This window comes from Arvicanthis niloticus, chromosome 14 (genome assembly GCF_011762505.2).
Source record: "Arvicanthis niloticus isolate mArvNil1 chromosome 14, mArvNil1.pat.X, whole genome shotgun sequence".
NCBI classification, from domain to species: domain Eukaryota; kingdom Metazoa; phylum Chordata; class Mammalia; order Rodentia; family Muridae; genus Arvicanthis; species Arvicanthis niloticus.
In genome coordinates this window covers 74,522,639-74,538,843 of record NC_047671.1, presented here as the reverse complement: position 1 = coordinate 74,538,843, position 16,205 = coordinate 74,522,639, and the positions used below count along the sequence as shown (strand labels likewise).

Sequence of the window (16,205 nt, the reverse complement as noted above, 5' to 3'; positions counted from 1 at the left end):
TAGCATTGCTAGTGGTAGCTCAAGGTTTTGTTTGCTTGGTAATAAAAAGTGGTAATAAACAGCTCTATACAAAGTAGTGGCTTGTGCCTGGGACTCCAACCCTCCAGGAGCTGATGGCAGATAATTTGCTTTAAATTTCAGACCAGCTGGAACTACAAAGCAAGATCTTCTCTTAAAACAAATAAACAAAATGTCCACATATGTTCAGTCTTGGGGACAGAAGTCCAAGGTATCCCCATCTCTGATGGGTCATAAACAAGTGGTTTTCTAGAGTGGCTGAGTGTGTTTGCTTGTTGGTGGGAGCAGCTTGATCTCTCAGCCTGGGGAATGGGTAGTGTGATCGTGATGAACTGGATGGTCTGGGGACTCACCTTATCGATCAGGTCTTTGTTCCGCAGTTGCACTTGGATGTTGGATAAAATAGCTGTACTTTGTATATTCATAGTTGCTTTGGAGAGGCATCTCTTTATAGCATCCTTTGAAGGCAAGGCTATGAAATGAACTTTCAGGGGACGATGGAGCCAGGAACAGTGGTAGTACAGTCCTGTAATCCCAGAATGTGTGTAGATAAGGCAAGATTTTTGCCAATATGAGACCAACCTGAGATTCACAGTGAGATGCAGTTCAGGTTGGACCTAAAGTCACATCCTGTTTAAAACAAAATAAAATGACAAAAAAAAAAAAAAAAAAAAAGTCAAAATGAAATCCATCAGTGATGGTGCATGCCCTTAATCCCAGCACTCCAGAAGCAGAGACAGGTGGATCTCTGTGAGTTTGAGGTCAATTTTGTCTTCAGAGTGAGTTTTAGGACAGCCAAGGCTACACAGAAAATTCTGTGTTGAAAAATAAATAAATGCTGGGCAGTGGGGGTGCACGCCTTTAATCCCAGCACTTGGGAGGCAGGCAGATTTCTGAGTTCAAGGCCAGCCTGGTCTACAAAGTGAGTTCCAGGACAGCCAGGGCTATATGAAAAAAAAAAAACTGTCTTAAAAAACCAAATAAATAAATAAATAAATAAATAAATAAATAAGAGACAGATAAAAAGATAGATAGATAGATAGGTAGATAGAGATAGATAGATAGATAGATAGATAGATAGATAGATAGATAGATGATAGATAGATGAGATAGATAGATAGATGAGATAGACAGACAGATAGATGATAGATGGATGGATAGAAAGAGGGTCTGTGCCTCATGATGAAGACCTATTTTCATTTTTCAACTCCAAACTAAACACCATAAGAACACACTACGAACCTCTCCTTTCTTATCATTTAAGTCTGCTGAACTCGTAGGCAATTTGTTTTGGGATGCAGCAACCTGACCCAGAGGCTTGATTTCCTCTGCCTTTTTTAGTAAGCCAGGAGTGAGCTGTGGAAGAGACACAGAAGCCAGCCGAAGCATAGTTGTAGGCAAGTGGGATTAGAGGAGGTCTGGATCTGGGGAAGAAGGTTCTAGAGCTGTGAGTTCTTGTGTGGAAGGGGGCGGATGGATTGGGGAAGAGGTAAATTGATAAACAGTGGTGATCTCACAGTTGGTTAACTTGACCTTTGGAATTTAATGCACATGCACAAGGCTGACATTCTAGGAGGAGAGCTAGGTCTTATTCAATAAAATGATTTGGGGTAGGTGGGGTGGGGTGTCTGTTCAGATCCAGCTATGATTTGGGAAGGGAATAAGACATACCACTGTGTAAGTGTCTCTTGCTGTTTGTCCCTCAAAACGGGGCATCTATTGTTCCAGCTGTCATGTGGACCTTCTCACACAGCCCCTCTGCCTTTTGCTTTTCTTTGTTCTAAATTTTCCTGAAAATTAGCCCCCCAAGAGGGGCCAGCAGGAGTTATCCTGGCTGGACAGCTTGCCTCTACATTCTCTTAATCAGAAGGTGGTAGAGATAAGAGCTGTGGCCACCTGCCCAGCCCTGCCCTGGTGGAGTCTTGGTGGAGCCGTGCAGACTTTGTTGGCTGAGGGGACACAGCTGGCCAGTGTCTGGCAAGAACAATAAGGAAGAGGGACCGCAGAGGTGGATCAAGCAGGTCATGCATGCTCTGGCCAGCAGGACTCCTTCAGTGATTGATTGCTCAACGCTTCCTCTTCGTCTAGTCCAAGGGACAAAAAGGTCAGGGTTTTGTTACAGAGTTCTCCTTCAGTGGGTACCTGCCTGCAGGTCTCCTCACAATAGCTGTGGGGTCTCTGTAGGGGGCTGCAGCACAGACTCCCTGTGGTTTTCAAAAACTGCATTTTCCAGAGAGGAAAGGACCACCTTGCTTTGTTGGCCAGTTTGGTACCCATTCTGTGCTAGGAGGAGAGATATAGACAGTTGGGCCAGAAATGGTTCCCAAGCCCTATGAGACAGGAATTGTGATCCCATAGAAGAGCCTGTGCCAGGCCGAAGCAAGAGCTCTTCCTTGTGGGGCCTCGTGAAGGGCTTGGGTGTCTGCCAGGTGAGAGGTTCAGCATTTAAAAGGCATTGCATCTGCAGGTAGAAGGCACTCAGCAGCCTCTGAGTGATCATTGGCAGGAGGGGGAGATATTATGCCAATTAAGTCAAGACAATGGTGTCTTGTTCCCCTTGCATGAACCCTGATGAAATTGCTTGTCCAGGGGAAGGAAAGTATTTCATTATTGCACCTTTGAAAAGGGATAATCCTCTCTGTGTTTCCTTTCAGGGAGGGGGTGTCTTTTGTTCTGCTGTCTCTGATCCACACAGCGTGAGTTTCGGGGGAAGAACAAGGTAAGGGTTTTTGTTTTGTTTTGAAATGTATGATTTAATGATGAAACTTAGAAAAAAAGAGCCCATCTCAAGTATTCTGGAATTAATAAACCAGGGGGCATAACTGGGGTGATCTCCTGAGGATTTCAGGCTGAGATCAGTAGCACTGAAATCTCACCTGCCTCCTGGGTGATGATGGAAGGGTTTCTGGGGGTGTGGCTGTGGGTCCTGAGTGAGTGTTTACACTTGGGCGTGTGGAGCCTTCACACACATCTGGGTAGATATTTAACTATTAAAAAATTAACTTTTATTTTTAATTTTTTTGAGATTTGAATTTTTTTTAATTTCATGGGTGTTTTGCCTGCATGTGTGTCTATGTGCCACAGAGGTGCTGCAGCATCTGGGAAGGATGTTGGACCTCCTGGAGCTAGAGTTTTGGATACTTGTGAGCAGTCATGTAAGTGTTGGGAACTGAACGGAGGCCCTCTGCAAGAATAACAAGTGCTCTTAACCATGGTGCCATCTCTCCAGCTCTAGAATTAGCTTTCTAACAGTGGAAGTTCTTTGAGCTGATGAGACACAGAATTCTGCAAGTTTTCAGAGTCACAGTTAAGAAGACTTCACAGTCTTCAGTACATTAGTGACAGTGTCCCTAGAAATCTGTCATTTATGTTTCTGTCAGTCTGTCTGTCTTATCTGTTGACTGCCATCCAACCATCAGCATTAGAGAATGCTTTGCACTTTGCTGTAACATTTATCCTTTCAACACATGGCACAAAACATGCACCGGATCATCTTAAACAATAATAACATCAAAAGAGGCAAAGTAGGGTTCACTCTGAAGTGCAGGAGAGAGCCACCTCCTGAGAGTTGTCCTCTGATTTCTATGCCTGAACCATGTAACAGACTGGTCTGAATGAACATACACTCTCTCTCTCTCTCTCTCTCTCTCTCTCTCTCTCTCTCTCTCTCTCTCTTAAATAAACAGGGACATGGATGTTTGATGTGAGACCTGCAGGATATAGTTCAAGTCAAATAAACATGGCAAGAATACACATCTTTTCATGAATTCAGTGGAGTTTGCTCTGTTTCTTTTGTGTTCCTAAGATAACCCACTGGAAGAAGAAAACGTTTCATTAAAGCAAGAAGGTGATTTTGTAACGTTCAGTGGTTGGAAACACAGTTTTCATGTTGGATGTGTTGGCAAATGCTTGTAATCCAGTACCTGGGAGGCTGGGTCAGGAGGAGCAGGAGTTCAAGATAATCTTTGTGTATATGGTGAATTTGAAGCAAGCTGGGGCTACAGGATACTCTATTTAAAACAAATAAACAACAACAAAGCCAGGACCTACATGGTAGATAGAGATAATTAATTCCTGTACTCGTGTACACACACACACACACACACACAATGTTATTTTACAAATTTGATTAACAAAATAAGAAGAAAGGAAGGAAGGAAGGAAGGAAGGAAGGAAGGAAGGAAGAAAAAGTCAAAAGGAATGAAAGAAAGCAGTTTTCTACTTTCAGCTATGAACGTCCCTCTGTGTGTGTGTATCTTTGGCACAGGGTGTCTCTAGCTCAGTCTGGTAATCCTCCTGCCTCAGTCTCCTGAGTGCTGGAATTATTGCTCCTCTAAGGAAGTTATTCTTTACCATCAGGACAATGAAAAGTTGCCTGATTTTATTTTGTTATTACTATTATTTTTTTAAACATGGTTTTGCTCAAGTTGGCCTCAGAATTGATAGGTAGCTCAGGATGACTTTGAACTCCCGTTCTTTTAGTCTCTACCTCCAAGTATTGGTATTACAGGCATACACTACCTCACCCTGAATTCTGTTTGTTTACTTGCTTGTTTAAGACAGCCCAAGTTGGCCTGGAATTCACGATGTAGCCTAGGTTAGCTTCAAACTCCAGGAAATCCTATCTCAGTAGTCCCAGGCATTGGGACTACGACTGTGAGTAGCCATGCCTCACAAGACAGAAGAGGCCCTCGTGATCCCAGAGCACAGTCACTCTTCTATGAGGCAGCTGTTGATGGAAAGGGTTTTTTTTTTTTTCTCTCTCCCTACTCTGAGGCTAAAGAGTTTCTACCCTGGGTGTCAGGACACTTCAGAATAATAAAAGCAATAATAACATACTTATTTGTTTTAGATGATTTTTTTTTTTTCGAGACAGGGTTTCTCTGTGTAGCCCTGGCTGTCCTGGAACTCACTCTGTAGACCAGGCTGGCCTCGAACTCAGAAATCCGCCTGCCTCTGCCTCCCAAGTGCTGGGATTAAAGGCGTGTACCACCACTGCCCAACTAGATGATTTTTGAGACAGAATTTTTCTTTGTTGCTCCAGTTGGCCTCAAAGTTGCAGGTTTGAGTGTACACCAACGTTCTGGGCTCAGACTTCACACTTCTTTTCTCTGCTTTCTTTCTTTTCTTTTCCTTTTTTCTTTTCTCTCTTTTTGTTTTTCTTCCTTTCTATCTTTTTTTTTTGCTTTTTTTTCTTCCCCTTCCTCCTCCTCCTTCCTCACTATTTCATGTAGCAAGTAGCCCAGGCTATTCTAGAACACCCTATGTAGCCAAGAATGCCCTTGAATTTTGATCCTCCTGCCCCTATCTCCCACTTGCTGGGGTTGCAGAAGTGTGCTACCACACCTGGTTTATGTGTGTTGGGAATCAAACTCAGGGCTTCATCTGTGATAGGGTAGCAGTCTAGCAACTGAGTTACACCTCCAGCCCTTCTAAGCTTTTATTTTGAGGCTGAGATAACTAAGTTACTCTGTTTGGTTTGCTTTTGAACTTGCTCTGTATCCCAGGCCTTGTGATTTACTGGCTCAGCTTTCCAAGGAGCTAGGATGGTAGGTCTGTGCTATCAGGGTTGAATCTAGCACCCACTGAAGCACTGGATAGAATTGTGCCAATGACTTAGTCAAAAGCACACAATGTCATTCTTATTTCAGTGATAACAATTTAAGGTCCCCAGGGGAAGGGGTGTCCTGCTCAGGGTCACAAAGCTAGTAAAAGCTGGAAGGTAGATTCAAGAGTAGCATGATATGACTCCCACTCTCACTCCAGAGAATTGTGGTCCTGATTTGGAATGAAAGGTATTCATCTTACTCCTTCCCTGTGGAGCCTGGCTATGATATGAACATCTAGTAAGTGCTGGGCAGCTGGGATTGTTCCCAGCACTGGAGACCATTGAATGAATAGACATGATATTTGTCCTCATGCAGCCTCATTCTAGAGAAGACATAAAATAAACGGAACACATCACCATTCATGTTAGCATGTGATAGAGTGGGAAGATGAGCATAGATGTGTGGATGGGCGGCAGTTAGAGAGGCCTCGCTAGTAAGACGGACAAGGCCTGGTGTTGCAGTGCAGAAAGGAGAAGTTTGAAGCTAGCCTAGGCTACATAGCATGGCTCTGTCTCAAGAAACCAAACCACCATCAATAATAACAGACAGACAACAAACAAAACCCCTGATCTCTTGCCTCTCAAAAGCTGAGAGATTATGACTCATGGTTATGACTGAAGAAGCTGAGTCACAGAGCCTTCTAGGAGAAGAAACCCAGGGAGATGGAACAATATGCCAATGCCTGAAGTGACAATATGCCAAGTGAAGTTGTACTTGTCAGGAATCTCAAGTGTGGCCACAGAGTACTGAGCAACAGGAGAACACATACTTAGATGTAATGAACACATATCCTCCTGTAGTGTTTAAATTTTTTACTGTTATTATTTTGTGAAGGTGGTAGAATTTATTTATTTTCATACAATGTGTATGTGGCAGTTATAGAACAACACGAACAGCTTCTTTCCTTCCACTGAGTGGTCCTAGGGACTGAACTCCAGGCTACGAGTTTTGGCATGTACCTTTATCCACTGAGCCATCTAACCAGCCCTGACATCCTTTTCCGTACTTTATTGAAAGACTTTGTTGCTTTTGTTTATTTGATTTTTGTTTTGCTTTTTAGGTAGGATCTCACCTGAATGAACTAGAACTTACAAGATAGCCTAGGCCAGCCTCTAATTTGTCCCAGTTTTCCCACCTCTTCCTCCCCAGTCTTGGGATTACAGGAAATTGTCTGCCTTCCCCAGTGCACTAAGTCACCTGGAATGTCTTACAATAGCAAGTGCAATGTCAACTCTGTCCTAAACAGTCTCCAGACAAGGAAACAAGTCTGTACAAGTCTTTAATCTCTAAACTGTAGAATCCAAGAATGGGGAACTTGCTGGATGCAATTGTCTGTAGTTTATCCTGCTCCATAGAAAAGTCTACAAAGATAAGGCCCTTTCCTCCCAGCTTTCTTCCGGTGAAAATCTCTTCTAAGGGAGCCTGAGGGAAGAACATTTGCTACAGAACTGCAATGCCCAGAAACTTGCCATTGTTCTGGAGTAGAGGCAGGTGCTTGGTGGTTGAATATTCCAAGGGTGGGCCCTGAGATATGCAAACCTTGCTCCCAAAGGAGATAGACTTATCAAGGAGCAATCTCCTGCATCCAGAGGAAGTGGAGACTAACGAGTGGGGGATGGAGGCCCAATCCAAGGGCCATAGTGAGACAGACTTGAAGATTCTAGAAGCCAAGGCAGGTGGTCAATTGTGTTGGGAGGGAGACCATCACCATGGATCAAGATAGCTCAAAAACAAGGGAACTTAATCTTGATAGAATCTCCAGGGAATGGTCTTTGGCCACACACAATCCTACTACCAAGGTACTCTGGAGTGAGACCTGGACATGTTTACTGTGTTTCTTTTTGGCTTTACTTATTTTTTATGTGTATGCATTAGTGTTTTGCCTATATTATATAAGTTACCACATGTGTGCCTAGTGCCCAGAGGGTCAGAAGAAGGTATGAGATCTCCTGGAATTGGAGTTGCTATAGACCGTGAGCTGCCATATGGTGCTGGGAATTCCATTCAGCTCCTCTTCAAGAGCAAAGTGTTCATAACTGCTGAGCCACCACTCCTGCCTGTTTTCTTTTTGGTTTACTTTTATGAGGTAAGATCTCATTCTGTATCCCTGAACTCACAACTCCTGTCTCAGTCTTCTGAGTGCTAAAATCATAGGCAAGTACCATCAGGCACAATTTGTGTTACTGGTTTTGGAAGACTTACCCCACAGCTTACTTGTTCTTGTGTTTTTGAGACAGCCTTTCTCTGTAGCCCAGGACCTAGAACTCATTATGTACAAGTCCAGCTGGATGCTTCTGCCTCTCAAGTGCCAGAAGGAGAGGCCTGTACCACCACAGCCAGCTATAGTTAAGTTCTTTGAGAATATTGGGGAAATCTTGGCACTCAGGATGATTATAAAGCTCTAGGAAAACCAATGGCCTAAAGCAAGATGGCAACAAGACTTAATGCCATAGAACAGATGATTCTACCATGCAGGGTCTTAAGAGCTTCTCAGAGGGAAGAGTTTCTTTGTTCCAGCTTCCTAGAGAGAATCGAACCCCCAAAGACTGTTGATCTTGATCTCAACTTAGAGAGCGCTTCACTCAGTGGGAAACAACTACCTTCCTGCAGCAACTTAATTTTCACATTATAACTGAAGGGATATCCTTTATTTACCCAATGCTTTCCTGCTCAGCCTTTTTAGACAGAGAGTCTTGTATATTTTATATACACAAAGGTGACTTGTCCTTCCCTCAATGACCAGTGCTTATCAGCATGAGCAACCCATGCTGGGCTCATAAATATGTCACGGAGCTCATCACCAGCCCTGTCTAACCCACGAGGAATCCTCTTTCCAAGGTGGCACCCCCTTTCTTCTCCCAACTCGGCACAAACTGGACAGGGAAGCACAGTGGAGTGTGTTTTGGTTTCACTCATTGGTGGCAGAAGTAAATAAACGAGTGGCTGTTGCTCACATACTAAACTTATTGCAGTGGGAACATATTTGTAGACAACATAAACCAGGGCCGGCTGTCAGAGCCAGCACCTTCTGAGTCCAGTGAAATATTTTCTGTATGTCAGTGCCAACTGTGCATCTTGTAAGAACATCCGAAAGCAGGATCTTGAACTCATAGAGACCTCATTGCACTAAAAACCAATTTCCTCTTTGACAAAGCATCCTTCCTAGAAGCAAAGGGCCAATTCAGCTGCAAGTCATTGTTAGTGGTTCAGATGTGCAAAAGGTGTTGGTTTCCGCCCCAGAACCCAGCTCTTTGAATTGTAGATGTCTGTCTTCTAAGTAAACTCTCTGAACCTTAGACCCCTCTTCCCGAGGGCCCTAAAGAGATTTCCTGGGTTACAGAAAACATTTGCTTATCTTGCCCACAAAGCATCCTACCGGCATGCTATCTGGTAAGGTTGCAGGAGTCTTTTGAAACAATCCAGGAGATATCAAGTCCATCTTACAGAGATGAGGAAATGGAGGCTCAAGCCTCATATCCTTTCCATCCTCTCTGGAGACCCGGAGATTGTAGGCATCACTCGCTGAAGACACTCCTCTGTTAGGACTTTGCACGTGTTACTGAAACAATCTCTTAGCCAAGGTTTTTTGACTCATAAATGGGAGAAATGCCTGAGGAAATTTGATGCTTTAATGCTTTAAGCTGGATAAAAAAAAGATATTATTGGGTTGAGGAGATGGCTCTGTGGTTAAGAGTACTTGCTGCTCTTGCAGAGGACTCAGGTTCAATTCCCAGCACCCACATGTTGGCTCACGAGAATCTGTAACTCTAGTTCCAGGGGATCCAACCCCCTTTCTGGCCTCCGAAAGTACTAGGCACACATGTGATACATAGATATACACACAAGCAAGATGCCCACACACATAGAAATAGATAAGTCTGAAAGAAAGAAAGAAGAGGAAAAGAGAGGAGAGGAGAAGAGAGGAGAGGAGAGGAGAGGAGAGGAGAGGAGAGGAGAGGAGAGGAGAGGAGAGGAGAGGAGAGGAGAGGAGAGGAGAGAAAAGAAAGGAAAAGTAAAGAAAGGAAAGGAACTGCTAGGCACCATTGATTCTGAAGGACATCATGTTAAGTGAAATAAGCCAGACACAGAAAGACAAATTCAGCATGACTTCACTTACATGTAGAATCTAAAAAACAGTGTGCTTGCACAATCAGACAGTGGACAGTAGAACTGTGATTGACAGGGTAAAAGGCACTAAGTTTCAGTTAGGCAATGGATGAGTTCTCATTTTTTGGTTTTTTGGTTTTTTGGTTTTTTGTTTTTTTTTTTTTTTTTTTTTGAGACAGGGTTTCTCTGTATAGCCTTGGCTGTCCTGGAACTCACTCTGTAGACCAGGCTGGCCTCGAACTCAGAAATCCGCCTGCCTCTGCCTCCCAAGTGCTGGGATTAAAGGCGTGTGCCACCACTGCCCGGCCCAATGGATGAGTTCTCAAGGTGAGATGTACAATATGGTGACTAATTACTAACACTTCACTCTAAGAGGGGAGAGTATGGATTTTCCTTCATAAAACAAAACACAACAAAAAGTGAGGCTAGAACATGTTCATTAGTTTTGATTGCAGTGATCATTTTTGAAAAATATCAAGACATAAGTTATTGACTTATTTTGGTTTTTTTTTTTTGAGACAGGGATTCCCTGTGAAGCCCCAACTTCCTCCAGAGTGCTTGGACTAAAGGTGCATGCTGCCACTGCCTGGCTTTCATTGTTATTCTTATACAAACTTTTATCTGCCATGAAGTTATAATTACCCAATAATGCATTCTGATAATCATGAATTAGTGTGATTAGTATAATATTACTATTATTTAAAAATTTATGATATTTTAGGGCTGAAACACAAAGGGCAGTCAATCCTCAAGGTTTACAGGTTTTATTTTTGAAGATTCATCTCTCTGTGGATTGAAAATATTTGGAAAAATTATTTATTTGAAGCTGGTTAGATGACTCAGCAGGTAAAGGCACTTGCAGTCAAACCTAATGACCCAAGTTCAGCTCTGAAACCCACACAGTAAGACAGAACAGGCTCTCACAAGGTGCTCTCTGACCTCTACAACACACACTCTGGCACAGAGACACACAGAAACACACACACACACACACACACACACACACACACACGAAGGTAGATAGATAGATAGATAGATAGATAGATAGATAGATAGATAGAATGAAACATTTTTCTATGTACTAGGCATGTACACACTTTTCCCTGTCACTCTGTTGTGTTAGGTATTGTGACTAATCTAGAGTTGGTTTATAGTATTCTAGAGGTTGTGCCTAGGAGTAAGCACATATAATGCCATTTTATAGAAAAAAAAACCCTTGAGAATTCTGATATCCTTGGGGGTCTTCAAACCAAACCAATTCCTCATAGGCACTGGGGGGTGGGGTTTTCATTGTATTCTGAGCTAACCCTAGTCTAACAGCCTTTGTTTTGTTTTCTTCTGATTTGTTTGACACAGAGTTTCTCTGTGTAGCTCTGGCTGTCTTTGGAACTCATATAGATCTGCCTACCTTAGCCTCCTGAGTGCTGGCACTAAAAGCAGGCTCACAGTGTCTTTTGTTCATGCCCCCCTCCTCCTGCAATGCCCAGCCCTCTCTTCTTTGCTTACTGTTTCCCCGAGGGCATCTCAGCTAACCTGGGAATGAAAACCCAATGTTATATTGGTCCAGCTCCACTGAGCCTTACAGTGCTCAACTGATGTGGGCTAAAGCGTGCGTGCATGCATGTGTGGTGTGTGTGTGTGTGTTTAGATTTGGGCTAAAGCATTCGTGCATGTGTGGGTGTGTGTGTGTGTGTGTGTGTGTGTGTGTGTGTGTGTGTGCGCGTGTGTGTTTAGATTTGGTGATGGGTAAGCCCCAAGGATCATCCTGTCTCCATTTCCCTTGTTCTAGGAGTACCGATGTGCACCACTATGCCTGGCTTTTATTTTGTTTTATTTTATATTTTAAATGTGAGTGTAGGGGATTCAACTCAGGCCATCACACTTATGTGGCAAGCACTATACTGACTGAGCCGCTCTTCAGCATCTGGTCTAAAACTCCTTCTTTTGCGCTACTATTAGAAGGTTGATATAAGATAACCCATGTAACACATGTGGCCCGGGAGGAGCACAGAGTCCTCCTGAGCCCTTGTCTCCCGGCCGCCCAGATCCAGGCTTTGGTCTCTCCCTGAGTAGATGTGCTTGCCTGTCCTCGCGCTGTGATGTCCTTTGGTTCTAGCTGTGTCATTGTGCCTCCTACACGTGTCTGCTGCCCATGTCAAATTTGAGATCTTCAAAAGCCAGGAAAACGGCTGATTTGTTTCCCATTCACCATTGTTCTTGCCTCCTGGAGAGTCCTGGGAGTTTCTGACTGAGCTCCAAGAATGTTATCAGCAGCTCTCCTGGACCTGATTACCTGTGGGCCGGGCTGATGATGACTGTTCCCAGGTGACTTATGGAAGGTAAGCCACAAACTGCTGAGTGAGTCAGGACCAGGGGCCCAGGCATTCCAGAACTCATCCATGGCACTGCCTCCCAACAGCTTCTCTTCCTTCTCAGCTTTGCACAAGTTAACCCTACATACACCACATGTCTGGGGGATGCAAATCCAGAGAGACACTAAAATTCACTTAAAAACTCATGATGTGGGTGCTACTAGTGGGTCAGTGCATACTCTGGGCTATGTCTGCATACTCTGACTCTATTCATATGACAAGAATGTCATCAATAACTCGAGGAGTAGTCCTTTTTTTTTTTTAATTTCATTCCCCATGCTTTCTATTTTTTAGAAAAGTGAGAGACAGACAAAGCTTGTGGCCTGCTGGCTCGGTTCTGGAGATAACCACAAGTCAGTAGCAAGCTTCTGGATTTTAAGATCTGAAGGGGATAACAGAGACAGGCAAACACATCATTAAATGCCTCCCAAGGCTCATAGATGGAGGTGATCAGTTAAGCAGGCTACATCAGAGAGCACAGTGGCTCTCATTCCGGGATGGCAGGTTATCAGAAAGGAGACAAGATGTGAACAGACTCCTGAGGGATGAGACTTCAGGAGTATGAAGAGGAAAGAGTAGGATTCTAGGGAAGAGTGTGTTCAGGGTTAGGGAGAAAACAAAAACCAAAACACACACAAAAAAAAACACACCTTTGGCTGAGGTGTGTGCAGTGCCAAAGAGTTTGGCCTCTTTTGTCTCTAAGCAATAGTGAACCACTGAGAGTTGGTAGAATGACTGTGGTGTTTCAGGACAATTGCTTTAGTGGCCTTAAAGAAAGCAATGAGGCACTCTTGTGCTATCCTATTAACCATAATCATAACAAAGTAGGCACTGTAGCCTGTAATCCAAGGACTGAGCAGGCTGAGGCAGAGGGATCATAAGTTCCAGATTAGCCTAAGCTGCACAGTATGTTTAAGGCCAGACTCTGTGCTTCTCTCTCTCTCTCTCTCTCTCTCTCTCTCTCTCTCTCTCTCTCTCTCTCTCTCTCTCTCTGTGTGTGTGTATCATCTGTTTCCCTTCCTCCTCTCCTTACTCTCTCTACTCTCTCTACCTCATATAGTTAAAAATTATTAGCTGGACAAAGTGCCATGTGCATTCAATCCCATTACCAGGGAGACAGAGGCAGGTGGATCTCTATAAATTTGAGGCTAACCTGGTCTACATAGTGAGTTCTAGACCAGCTAAGGCTATATTAGAAGTCCTTGTCTTGCACATGCCATTGATCCCAGCATTTGGGAGGCAGAGGCAAGGGGATCTTTGAGTTTGAGGCCAGCCTGGTCTACAGAATAAGTTCCAGGACAGCCTGGGCTACACAGAGAAACTCTGTCTCAGGGGAGAAAAGAAAGAAAGAAGGAAGGAAGGAAGGAAGGAAGGAAGGAAGGAAGGAAGGAAGGAATATGCCTTCAAATCCCCCAACCCCTTAAAAATATGCCTTCAAATCCCCCAACCCCTTAAAAATATGCCTTCAGTTTTTAAGCTATTAACTTTTGTTTGTTTTGCTTTGTTTTGTTTTTAGTCAAGGTCCTGCTGCATAGCCCTCAAGCTTGTGGCAATCCTCCAGCTTCAGCGTCCCAACTGGGAGTCCAGGTGGGAGCCAACAGGCCCAGCCAGCTATTATGAACTTTTGCAGCAGAAGCCTTAATGATCTGGGTCAGACAGGAACTCCCCGGGAGCAGGGCTTCTGAGTCACAGCCCCCCCCCCCCCAACCCCACTTTCTACTATGTGGCCGGAGCAGATCATTATACAGTTCTATAGATATCAGGCCTTAGCTTCGGGTTTGTGGTCCTACGGGAAGAAGCTTGCCCACTTTATGCTAGTTATCCAGGGAAGAAGACTTGAAGGCGACCTACTACTGAGTCTTGGGAATAAAAGTGGCCTTGCCCACTACCCCAGTGGTGCTGAAATACAAGCTGTTTTAGCTCTGTCTAGAAATTCAACTTCCTCAACTAACTTAGCTTTCACACACAGGCACACGCGCAGGCAGTCATGCATGTAGGAGCATGTGTGCACTCTCTCACACATGCCCACATACATACCCTTCCTCAGAAGTTAGAGATCATGAAGAATAAACAATAATATAAGTGTGTGAGTCCATTGGACTGAGGCCACGCATGGAAATCCCTAGACAGTCAAAAGAGTTGAGAGGAAAGCAGCTGGCTTTTGGGCGCCATACTCCGGGCACAGAATGCTGGTGAGGGTAGAGGAGCCACAGCCAGCAGCATCAAAGGAGCATCAATCCAGGCTTTTCTGTGAAAGGCCAGTGGCTTCTGATGCTCTCGGCCGTGGTGTCCTTAACAGGTGTTTCCACTAATGTATGATTTGCTGCCAGGAATGGTGTGTATGACTGTTATCCCAGCACTCAGGAGGCTGAGGTGGGAGGATTGCGGAGAATTTAAAGCCACCTTGGGCTATATAATGAGTTCCTAGGCTATAGAATCAGATCCTGTCTCAAAATTTAAATTACATTAGCCAGGCAGAAGAAGAAGAAGAAGAAGGAGAAGGAGAAGGAGAAGGAGAAGGAGAAGGAGAAGGAGAAGGAGAAGGAGAAGGAGAAGGAGAAGGAGAAGGAGACGGAGAAGGAGAAGGAGAAGAGAAAAGACATACATTCGGGGATTAGAGGTCCATACCATGAAGCCCCGGGAGCTGGGGAACTCTTAACCAGAGTCCTGGAGATGGCATCTTAAACCCATCCCTGTCCTTGCTGTACAGTTGCTCTCTGTCACATCCGTAGAAAGAATCAGGGGAAGGGAAGCAGTAACTTCTTTTGTACAATTCTCCTTCTTGGCTGAAGTGTGATGGCATCCACTCCCCTCTCCCCTCTCCCCTCTCCCCTCTCCCCTCTCCCCCCTCTCCCCTCTCCCCTGCTGCTTAGCACAAGGACAATTAACAGCAGATGGAAGCCTTGATTACTACAGTGGGGAGGACCATGCTGTTCTCAGTGAGGAAGTTCCAGCACCACCGCACCAGGCTGAGAAGGAGACTTTAGGATGGATGAGCAGAGAGCTGGGGGACTTGTTTTATGTTTTACGGGTGTGTGTGTGTGTGTGTGTGTGTGTGTACAACCTCAGAAGCCAAAATGGGCATCAGATCCCCTGAAGCTGAAGTTACAGTCAGATGTGAACCACCCCTAAGTGTGGGGATCTAAACCCCAAAAATTTTTGAAAGAGCAGCAAATGCTCTCCCCTCTCCTCCCCTCTCCCCTCTCCCTTCTCCTCCCCTCTCCCCCCCTCTCCCCTCTCTCCCTCCTCCCCTCTCCCCCCCTCTCCCTTCTCCCTTCTCCCCTCTCCCCTCTCCCCTCTCCCCTCTCCCCTCTCCCTTCTCCTCCCCCCTCTCCCCTCTCCCCTCTCCCCTCTCCCCTCTCCCCTCCCCTCCCCTCTCCCCTCTCCCCTCTCCCCTCTCCTCCCCTCTCCCCTCTCCCTTCTCCTCCCCTCTCCCCTCTCCTCCCCTCTCCCCTCTCCCCTCTCCTCCCCTCTCCCCTCTCCCCTCTCCCCTCTCACCTCTCCCCTCTCCCCTCTCCCCTCCCCTCCCCTCTCCCCTCTCCCCTCTCCCCTCTCCCTTCTCCTCCCCTCTCCTCCCCTCTCCCCTCTCCCCTCTCCTCCCCTCTCCCCTCTCCCCTCTCCCCTCTCCCCTCTCCCCCTCCTCCCCTCTCCCCTCCTCCCTCTCCCTCTCCCCTCTCCCCTCTCCCCTCTCCCCTCTCCCCTCTCCCCTCTCCCCTCTCCCCTCTCCCCTCTCCCCTCTCCCTCTCCCCTCTCCCCTCTCCCCTCTCCCCTCTCCCCTCTCCCCTCTCCCCTCTCCCCTCTCCCCTCTCCCCTCTCCCCTCTCCCCTCTCCCCTCTCCCCTCTCCCCTCTCCCCTCTCCCCTCTCCCCTCTCCCCTCTCCCCTCTCCCCTCTCCCCTCTCCCTTCTCCTCCCCTCTCCCCTCTCCCCTCTCCCCTCTCCCCTCTCCCCTCTCCCCTCCTCCCCTCTTCCCCTCTCCCCTCTCCCCTCTCCCCTCTCCCCTCTCCCCTCTCCCCTCTCCCCTCTCCCCTCTCCCCTCTCCCCTCTCCCCTCTCCCCTCTCCCTCTCCCTCTCCCTCTCCCCTCTCCCCTCTCCCCTCTCC

At 45.8% G+C, this 16,205-nt stretch overlaps 1 long non-coding RNA gene across 1 annotated transcript; it reads left to right on the top strand.

Annotated features, from left to right (window-relative positions):
- The first annotated feature begins 2,512 nt into the window (after nt 1-2,512).
- LOC143434417 (uncharacterized) lies at nt 2,513-3,785 on the top strand. The gene is made up of 3 exons (XR_013103891.1): nt 2,513-2,737; nt 3,103-3,173; nt 3,705-3,785. It is a non-coding gene; the product is annotated as an uncharacterized LOC143434417 (long non-coding RNA).
- Nucleotides 3,786-16,205: the final 12,420 nt, after the last annotated feature.